The sequence below is a fragment of the Balaenoptera musculus genome, chromosome 4 (assembly GCF_009873245.2).
Source record: "Balaenoptera musculus isolate JJ_BM4_2016_0621 chromosome 4, mBalMus1.pri.v3, whole genome shotgun sequence".
NCBI classification, from domain to species: domain Eukaryota; kingdom Metazoa; phylum Chordata; class Mammalia; order Artiodactyla; family Balaenopteridae; genus Balaenoptera; species Balaenoptera musculus.
Window position 1 is genome coordinate 13,596,794 of NC_045788.1, and position 10,242 is coordinate 13,607,035.

At 42.6% G+C, this 10,242-nt stretch overlaps 2 non-coding genes across 2 annotated transcripts; both read right to left on the reverse strand.

Annotated features, from left to right (window-relative positions):
* Positions 1–6,189: 6,189 nt before the first annotated feature.
* TRNAC-GCA lies at positions 6,190–6,261 on the reverse strand. The gene has a single exon. It is a non-coding gene; the product is annotated as a tRNA-Cys (tRNA).
* A 2,547-nt stretch (positions 6,262–8,808) lies between these two features.
* Positions 8,809–8,880, reverse strand: TRNAC-GCA. Its single transcript has one exon. It is a non-coding gene; the product is annotated as a tRNA-Cys (tRNA).
* Between the last annotated feature and the right edge of the window lie 1,362 nt (positions 8,881–10,242).

Here is a 10,242-nt window from a genome sequence, read left to right on the forward strand (position 1 = left end):
GGAAGACTGAAAGTCAAGAAACTTAAGACATAACCCACTGTGGCATACAACCTTCCAGGTCCTACTGTTGCAGGTAGATTCAGGTCCAAGTGTCACCTCTTCGTCTCTGGGTTGGGCTGCCCCTGCAATGGCTCCCAGCATCCTTGCCTCCTGGTCACATATACTTGTGGAAATCCCCATCCCTCCAGAATGCATGGACATTGTGATTTGGTCCTTGCCCCTAGATGGATTTAGGAAAAGTCTGTGGCTTCTACTCAATTCCTCTCGCCTGTGATTGTTTGTGTGTGTGTGTGTGTCTCTGTGTGTGTATATACATATATATGTACATATATGATGCATAATATACATTTGTATTATATATTTATAATGTAGAAAAATTTATGATACATAATATATATATTATATATAATAAATTATATATATATATGCATACACACAGTGGAACATTACTCAGACGTAAAAAAGAATGAAATAATGCCATTTGCAGCAACATGGATGGACCTAGAGATTATCATATTAAGTGTCAGTCAGACAGAGAAAGACAAATACCATATGATATCAATTATACGTAGAATCTAGAAATGATACAAATGAACTTATTTACAAAACAGAAATAGACTCACAGACATAGAAAACAAACTTATGGCTACCAAAGGGGATAGCAGGGTGGGGGAGGGATAAATTAGGAGTTTGAGATTAAAATATACACACTACTATATGTAAAATAGATAAACTACAAGGACCTACTGTATAGCACAGAGAACCATATTCAGTATCTTATAATAACCTCTAATGGAAAAGAATCTGAAAAAGAATATATAATTTGAGTGGTATGTGGAAGGAAGCTTTTCCCCAAAGATTGGTGGTGTTAAAATAAGGCCACAAATTAATTGATACTCCTCCCTTTAGAAGGTACAGACTCCCCTGAGTGTGGACTATCCTTAATGACTGGCTTCTAACAAATAAAATGTGACAGAAATGATGGTTTATGCAGGGGAAGGTAGCTGCCACATCCTAGGAATATTCAGGCACTCCTGTGGAGAAGTCTAGATGGCAAAGAGCATAGGCCTCTTGCCAACAGCCAGCATTAGTTTGTTTACTGTATGAGTGAGTGAGTCCCTTTGAAAGCAGCACGGCCAGTGGCAGCCAAGCCTTCCTCCATGAATAGCTTGATGGCAACCTCATGAGTGACCCCGAGCCACAACCACCTAGGAAAGCTGCTCCTGAATTCTTGCGCCTCAGAAGATGTGTAAGGTAACAAAGGTTCATCATTATTTTAAGTCGGTAAGTGATGGGGTAAATTTTTATGCAGCAGTAGGTAACTAATATACTGAGAGCAGTAAGACTCCAACCACTAAGACTAATGAGAGGTGAGCAGGGCTCCAGCCCTAGAGGAAAGGGGGCACTGAGCTGAGAATGAAGACAGGGACTCAGGTGGAATTTGGGGGCAGTCAAAGCAACAGGAACCACATGTTGGACTGAGTTCTGGAGACAGAGCTATGAATCCAGAGGTTCTTTTATTTCCCTGACTTGGAGTCCCATTGCTGCAGAGGCTGGGGCAGGACTCGGCCTGGAAGTTGGGCTAGTAATGGGCCAGTCCTCCTGCAGGGGCCGAAACCTGGTAGAAACATTGGCTTCCTGGTCTGGCTCCAGGCAGACTGAGGTCCCAGGGGCTAAACTGTCCCAGGATGAGTTGTGTGGAGCCGCCAGATACAGGGACCAACAGACAAGTAGAAATCACATCCCATGGCAGATCAAAGGTCTTAGTAGAACTTGAAAGTTGAGAAGTCAAAATCAGAGCTGGAGAGGAATACATAATTGAGACAGAGCAAATAGTAACATCTCAGGATGAAGGCTGTAAGAGGGGGGACCTGAATCAGGCAGGAGCCCCAGGGCAGGCCAGGTACAAATACCCAAGCCCTTAATGTGCATCAGCAGATTTCTTTAAACGGAGATTGCTGCCCTCCCCCAGAGACTCTGAGCCTAAAAATCAAAGGGGGGGGGCCTGGCAATCTGAATTTATAATCAGTTCCCAGGTGTTGCTGATGTTCTTGGGGTACTTTGAGAAGCACTGAGCAAGGCAGGAAGGCTGGGATTATGCAGGGCTATGTCCTGGGTCTGTCACCAGGAAGAATCTGTAAAGAAGATCGCTTTGAGCAGAGAACCGTTCATGTTCCCTGAATCTAATTAGACATCTGCATGTCCCACCCTTATGCCCCTTCATATTTCTTAAGCCCCACCCTCTGCTCTATGCTACTCCTTTTACCATTGAAAATGAAGTAACTGTAAAATAATTGCTATCATTTATTGAGCCATTACTATGTACCCTATTTATATTATACAATTCTGACATTAAACTTAGTAAGGGGAATACTATTATTATCCCCAATGTACAAATGAAGAGACCCTAGAGCTTATAGTGGTTAATTAACTGGGTGGGCCCAAATCATTAAGGAAATTGGAATAAACCTTTAGACATTATTCTAACTGTGTAACAGTGACAAAGGTATATCTCTTTGGAAGCAGGAAGCCAAAGTTTCCTCACAGAAAAACAGAATCCACTGGGCACCAAAGTACCACATAATGAACTTTAGCTGTCATTTCTTTTCAAAGAGAAAAGAATTTCATTGTTTAATGAAAGCTTGGATGCAGCTCATATCCTTTTAAAGTAGAATGTATTTGAGATTCCTTGGATCTTTCTCTAAAGAACTCTTGTTTTATGGCAACCTTCAAGAAACATCAAATAGAAGTCAGGGGAAATCTCTACATTGGTTATTTCTTTCCTATCATGTGCACAAATGACCCATCTGTGGCTTATCTCTGCCCTAGAGACATAGCCTCTCCAGCTCCATTTAGCACTGGGTTAATTACAGTTGGATAGGAAAATTGAAAACATCTGAAATGTCCAATGAATTATTTATATAATCCATATGATAAATAGCATGCAGCATTCAAAACATATATTTTAGAAAAGTTTTAAAATATTTAACATCATGTACAGGATATATTATTAAATGAAAGAAAAATCAGTTTATATCAACTTAAAAAAATGTCTTAGACTGCTATCTTGGTTTGGGTTCCCACAGCAGCAGACTATGAGTCAAGAATTCAAGTTCAAGTAACTTATTTGGGAGGTGACAACAAGGCACACTGTGAGGAGAGGGGAAGTGGGACAGGAAAGGAGAAGCCAATAAAGTTTGCACAGTCATGCATGTTACTACCATGGACAACCCAAATCAATTCCACTGGGAACTCTGGAGCCCAGGCAGACGGCATAATGGCTCAGCCTGATCCTGCAGAAAGGGTAAAGAATCCGGTATTTAAACAGCAACTTCTGTCAGTCACTGTTTGAGGGTTGTTCCCAAGGGCCATTAATTCTCTGGCACTTCCAGCTTGCCATGAACGATGCAAAGTAGGCTCTGGGTGAAAAAAAAAAAACCCTTAGGGGAAGAGGTGTAGATGCTGGCAATTAGAATCAAGCCAGGGTGAACTGTGTGGGAAGGGCTGAAAGGAAAATTGGCAAAGCATCCAGAGCGTCTGCTGTACCCGGGTACCCCAGAACCTAGAGCTTGAGAAAAGCTGTGTACTATTAGTTTTTCAGAAAGTGCCATCCCAGGGAGCAGGAGTGAGGGGAAAGGGAGGAAGGCAGAGAAAGAAGGTTCAATCAGTTCAAGGGTGAATTTCCAAGCTGGCCTCCACGTGGTAACAAATGCACTAGTTGCTTGATCTCAGAAAACTGTCTCTTGAGAGGATGTGTGAACAACTGCATCCCCAGACAATCTGTCCTAAGAAATGAGGAGAAGATTTTAGCCTCAGTTTCTACATCTCATTGGTGAAAATTTTCCCCATGGTGCATGAGCTCCTTAACACTTCCAGGTTCTGTATGTGGGGGCACCAACTGGGCCCGTGACCTCTCACACCTCAAAAGCATGAAAGAAGCCAAGAGTGGGAGGCCGGGGCATCCAGTGTGGACAGGAAGGAAGGCTGCAGGGCATGCCTGGGTGGAGCTGACAAGTCCTTACATACTCAGTTACCCCCGTGGCAGCCAGGACAGAAAAGGTGGTCAAGGGCCTCAGAAATGGTCAAGGCCAAGAGGATCTGAGATGCTGCCTAAGACATGCCTAATGCATATTTGTTTAATAAATATTTACATACATTCACACAAAAAACACACACTCACATGTACAAACACAATCCCATATAAAAAAAACAACAGTTTTTTAAAAAGACAGTGGTGAAGAGCCAACCAAATTTTATTCCCTCCTTTATTCTTTGATATATGTTTAAAATTTTATATAATAAAGGTGTTTTGATTTTATAATAGGTAAAGTTCATGTGGACTGTTTTAGAAAGGGAGGCAGAGTAGGAAACATTTATTTTCCAAAGTAAAACAAACCAGTGAAACGATTATTATTCTGTATTTTACTTGATGGGCACAGACAACATTACCTTCTTTAATGAAGGTTGAATATTTTAAGAGATTGTTTAGAAAAGTATCAATAAGTAGTTTTTTAAATGTGAGAAGTATAACTCTTGCCTTATAATAAAATTAGTTTCCAAGTAATTTTAAAATGTACTTTCTTTATGTATCTTGCTTCATTATTTATTCATTCACTGAATAGCTGTTATTCACCAAATACTTTCTAAGCCCCTATTATGGGCAAGGTCCTTGCCAGTCACTGGTGATAACAAGAAGAATCAGAAAAAATTTCCACCAACTAGGGGCCCGTATTGGAATGGTAGATGGGTTATAGCAAAGAAAATTCATACTCACCAAGTACCCAAAAGATTTCTTACTTTTTGCAACCTCCAGTGCAATGAGGTTGGGGCCACATGACTAGTTCTGTCCAAGGAACTGTGAGCAGAAGCGATGTATGTCACCCTTGGACTAAGGCAACTATGAACTGATGTCCTCTCCCCCTGGAGTGATGATCCTAAGGGCCACATTTTGCTAGATGACATAGCTACAAGAGGGACAAGGACCACAAGACCTGCATCAGACCTTGCAAATCTTTATTGTTCACCACAGATTGAGTACAGACTATTTTCTTGCTTTGGGATCCACACAAAACCTGACAATCTCATGGGTTATTTTTGTCTAGTAAACATAGCAGAGAAACACACCCAAATACAGTGCCACCAAAACCCAAAGAGGCTCACCAAGCGACGTACCTTGTTTTGTGTAGTGTCTCTCACTTTAGAAGGCATAACCTGACATACCTCACACATCAGACCTCTAAAAATTTTACCAATGTAGCAGACTCCTAAACTGTTGCAGTGTTTTTCTTCCACACCTAAGAAGGTGTGACAGAAAGGACATGGCAACATTGTAATGTTCTTCCCAGAAGTTCATTACCCTGGTCTAATCATGAGACAACATCAGACAAACCCAAAGTGAGGTACAGTCTACAGAATATCTGACCAGGACTTTTAAAAAGTGTTAATACAAAAAAAAAAAACCAAAGAAAAAAACAAAACAAAACAAACAAACAAACTCAAGGAAAGACTGAGCAATTGTCAGAGACTGAAGGAGACTAAGAAGACATTACAACTAAATGCAACATGGTACACTGTATTCAGTCCTGGAAAAGAAAAAAGACACTGGTGGAATAAGTGGTGAAATCTGAATGAAGTCTTGGTTTGGTTAATAGTGCTGCACTGATGTTTCATAGTTTTGAGAAATATGCCACAGTTACGTAAGCTTGTCAACATTAGGGGAAGCTGAGTGAAAGTTATAGGGAACCTCTCTGTACTATCATTACAACTCTTCTGTAACTCTAAAATTACTAAAAGATAAAAAGTTTGTAGAAAGGAAGCTGGAAATTTCTGGTTGATAAGACTTGACTATACAGGACTGGAGAAATAAAGGTACATGTGAGAAAGTGCATGTGTGTGTGTATTTTTGTCTATTGGTGTGTCTGTGTATGACTGTGTGTGGATCTGTGTGTGTGTGGGTGGGTGTCTTTGGGTGTCTCTGGGTATGTGGCTGTGTTTGTGTGCATCTGGTGCAGGCAGGGTGGGTTTACATGAGCACATAGTTCTACCGTGAGGGAATTAATAAACCAAGGCGCCTCCATGAACCTGAGAGTGAGTGCCTCCTTAAATTTTGAGCCCTAGGCACCTTGCTTACCTCACCCTAGATCCAGTCTTTTAATGAAGCTGGCAGGAAGAGCAAAAGAAAAAAAAAACAGGGGGCACCTGGATTTGAACCAGAGACCTCTTGATCTGCAGTCAAATGCTCTACCACTGAGCTATACCCCCAGATGCTATTATGCCCCCTATAAGCACTTATTCCAACTTTTATGAGTTTCATCATACTTCATAAATATCTGTGTGGCTGAGATTCCTCCTAGATTTAATTTCATCCCTGATTCCCTTCTAGCCACATCACCTCCTACTTTTCCCAGAGCATGTATATTCATTCTCTTCTCAGAACTTAAAGCTCAGTGCTATATTCTCAGTCTAGCTCTCCAGTGTTTAAAATACACCACCAACTGCCCATAAATCTCCAGGCACATCAGTGAATGTTGTAAATATCATGCGCTGCCATCAAGTATTGGACATGGAGGAGGTCTTAACTGGGAATCCACAACTGGACTACAGAGGTTCATGTTCAACTCTGAATTACAGGCAAATATTGTATGTGTGCATGGATTGTATATTGTACATGATTTCATCAGATTTTCAAGAGGATCTCATCCAGGTGAACTGTCTCATTTTACAGCTGGAAAAAAATAACAGTTAAGAAGTCCAAAATTCACCTTTGAACACCACTGGTTCCTAGTTCCTTGAGTTCCAGTCTGAGAACTTTCAATCTTGTGTATCTCCAAGATGGAGAAGAAAGGTCAAGGAAATCTCTGTCACTGCAGTAAGTTCTCCCTGATGAAGCCTGGCAGCTGCTGTGAGGCTAAGGAGCCCACAGCCCCCAGAGCTCCAGCTCACAGCTCTCTGAGGGCCATAGACGACCCTTCCCAGCCGCTCCACTCTGAGGTTCTACAGAAGCTTCAGATTGCAAACCCAGTGCAAACCCCAACCTACACTTGCTGTCTTCCTGCTCAAACCTGCATCTCCTCCTATTTTGCTTTGTTGTGATAATAATAGTCCATATTTACTAAACACTTGCTATGTGCCAGGCTCAGTTCTAGCCATAACTTCCGGCTGAATCATCAGAAAAAAATCCCACAAAACAGGTATTATTGTTAGCATACTGACTTTGCAAGTAAGGAAACTGAAGCACAGAGTGGCCATGCAGCTGGGAAGTGGTGGGGCCAGGATTTCAGTGTGGGCTCAGAGCTGGGTGCCAGGCCTGCCTATTTAACCATCTGATCAGCCTCCTCCCTGTCTTAGTTGGTGACACCACTGTGTACTGTCATTTGGCCAAAGCATGTAACACAACTCTGGACTTCTTCCAACCTCTCCTCTCCAGTGCCAGTTAATCACTGGGTACTGCTGATTTTAGCTTTGACATCACTTACGCCCACCCCAACCCTTGCACCGCAGTGCCACCACCTCCTAAATGGTCTCCCAGCCTCCACCCCTCACGTCCATCCCCTACTGCTCCCACAGCAGTCATTTTAAAATCAGGTGCATCTAGGCCACTCCTCTTAAAGACCTCCATGATAAACTGCAAGCCTCTCAGCACAACAAGAGTTCTTACATTTTGATCCCTGTCTGCCTCCTCAGCTTCAGCCTCCTCTGCTGACACTCCCCATAGCACATTTTGTGCTCCAGCTGCCTCCAACTGCATCCATCTGGCTCCAGCCTCTGCCCATGCAGTTCTCTCTGCCTGGGACCCAACCCTCACTCACCGCACCCCTGCCTCTCCTCCACCCTCCCTCTGGTGTGATACTGTTCTGTGAGACCCTGACTTGCCATCAGCTCCTCTTGGAAGCCTCCTGTAACCTCCCTCTTCTGGACCGAGGTAATAGCTGTCTCCTCTGCATTCCTGAAGCTGGCCCAGCTCGGTCCAGCCCACAGCTGTCTGACTTCTTATTTTACAGGCCTGCTTCCTGGCTGAGAGCACACTGAGTCCAGGGGCTGTGCCTTATTCACTTCTGGGTTCACACTTTGCACAATTCTGGCATATAGTAGGTACTCAGTGTATGTCATTCAAGCTGATTTTAAAATGCAGCAGTGCCTGAGCTGCAGGCAGGAGTTAAACCTAGACTAAGGCCTGACCTCTGACCCCAGCCTGGGTCCGGAATGCAGGCACCCAAGGTGGGGTGCTCGCTGCAGGAAATGAACTGGGGGTGGAAAGGTAATAGAAAGTCCTCAAGCTTTAGAACAGGAAAGGAGTGCAGTTCCCTAAACTTTAGGCCAGTTCATGTTTATCCACAGCAGTGTTCTGTGAACAAGGACTCTATTCCCTGACTGACCCCAGGGCACTGTAAAGTGTGGGCACCATCACTAAGTTACTGGGTTTGCCCTGCAGCCAAAAGGTTCTAAAAGGCTATGGACAGTCCTAGCACTTTGGGAGCATTGCTAAGTGGATATTTGTGACAAAGCTTTTAACAGAAGGAGAACAGAATGAATAGTATAATGAAGTCATTGAGAACGTGTTCTCCTAGTTTAAATCCTGGGCCTGTCCTTTGTAGCATCTCCAAGTCTCAGACTCCTTGTGTAAAATGGAGATAATGTATCTTGTAAAATTTTAGTGAGAAATGAAGGAGATAATTAATGTAAAGAACCTAGTCTGCTGCCTGGAATATATACAAGGGACATTAGTTATTATTCAACCAGTCATGAGCTACAGAAGATAATATAATCAAAATCAATCCATATTCTTCTAAAGCAAAAAGAAAAATGTGCAGGGGGCACCTGGATTTGAACCAGGGACCTCTTGATCTGCAGTCAAATGCTCTACCCCTGAGCTATACCCCCAGTGAAATGGCCTTGTTTTTATAATCTATCTGTCTCTCAGCATTATAGCTCTAAACACCTGCAGTGACTCAGGGAAGCTATAATTAGAGAGAATGTTGCCTGGAAGGAGTCTGGGCATCAGAGAATTTCATTATGAAAAAAAACCTGACTCCTGAGAATTAAGTTCTCTGAGTCTAGAATCTCTCTTAGACTTTCCATACCCAAAGCCTCTTCTGTCTGCCATATCTTATACAAAGTGAACCTCTATTCCAGGTTTTCCACAAATAGCATCATCAGTATAATGTGATGATTGGATTCCTGTCATGCTTCCTTAGCCACGGCTCCCAGAAACTGAGATCCTCATTGCTCTTCTGATTTCACAGAACTGAGCTCGTAACTGGCACTCAATAGACATGTGTTGCATTAAATTGATGCTGGAAAAAATATGTATAAATAATTGTTTGCGTGAGATAGCTTTTCCAAGACGTGACTGTAAGATGTTTTTACTCACACAAAAACAGATGGCCAAGGAGATACACTCTTATGTAACATAACTTGCCTGAAACTTGGAATACTGCCAACTCCAAAATGTCATTTGATGAAGAGAAACAAGATTCCAAATAAGAGCTTCTTAATCAAGTAAATTATTTATCACGGTCTTACCATTCCTTTTCAACTTCCAAACACCACCACAGTTGGAGCAACCTGTATTTCTGGGCATCATAAACATCCCCTCTCTCCCTAATAAATTCTTCATGTGCTTCTTACGGAATCTTAGACCTGTTGGGAAGGCTCTCTTCTGCCAATTTTCTGACCACATACATTATTGAGATCTTTTCAAAGGATCCTAGTGTGTCAGGGTGGTGGTTGGTTGGGAGTCCAGGAGAGGGGAGTCTCCACTACATTCATTTTCTCCCCTACCTCAGGCTGGAATTGAGAGCTAAGAAAAGAATCACATGTACTCTTTGCTCATTGTTCTTTTCTCACCCGGGACATCAGTGGGAGTAGAGATTTTAGCAGTAACAGATGTATTGTGTGCTTTGTATCGAAGAACCCCGGCGTTGGAAAGGATTTAGAGATCATTTATTCCAACCACTTCCTTTGCAGACTAAGAAACAGATGGAGGGAAGATGAAAAGCCCTGCTTAAAGTCACAGACATAACAGTAGCAAGAGCAACAGAACCAAGGGTCCATTCCACTGCCAACTCCTTAGAGGCTCTTTGGAAGCCCCCAGTGCTTGGAATGATGCAGGTGCTCATCAAATGTTTGTGGAATAAATATCAAACTGTAGTTATACAGGTAGACCAAACATCCTGGTTTGCTGGGGATTCTCCTGGTTTTAGCACTGAATGTCCTGCATCCTGGGAAATCCCTCAGAAAACC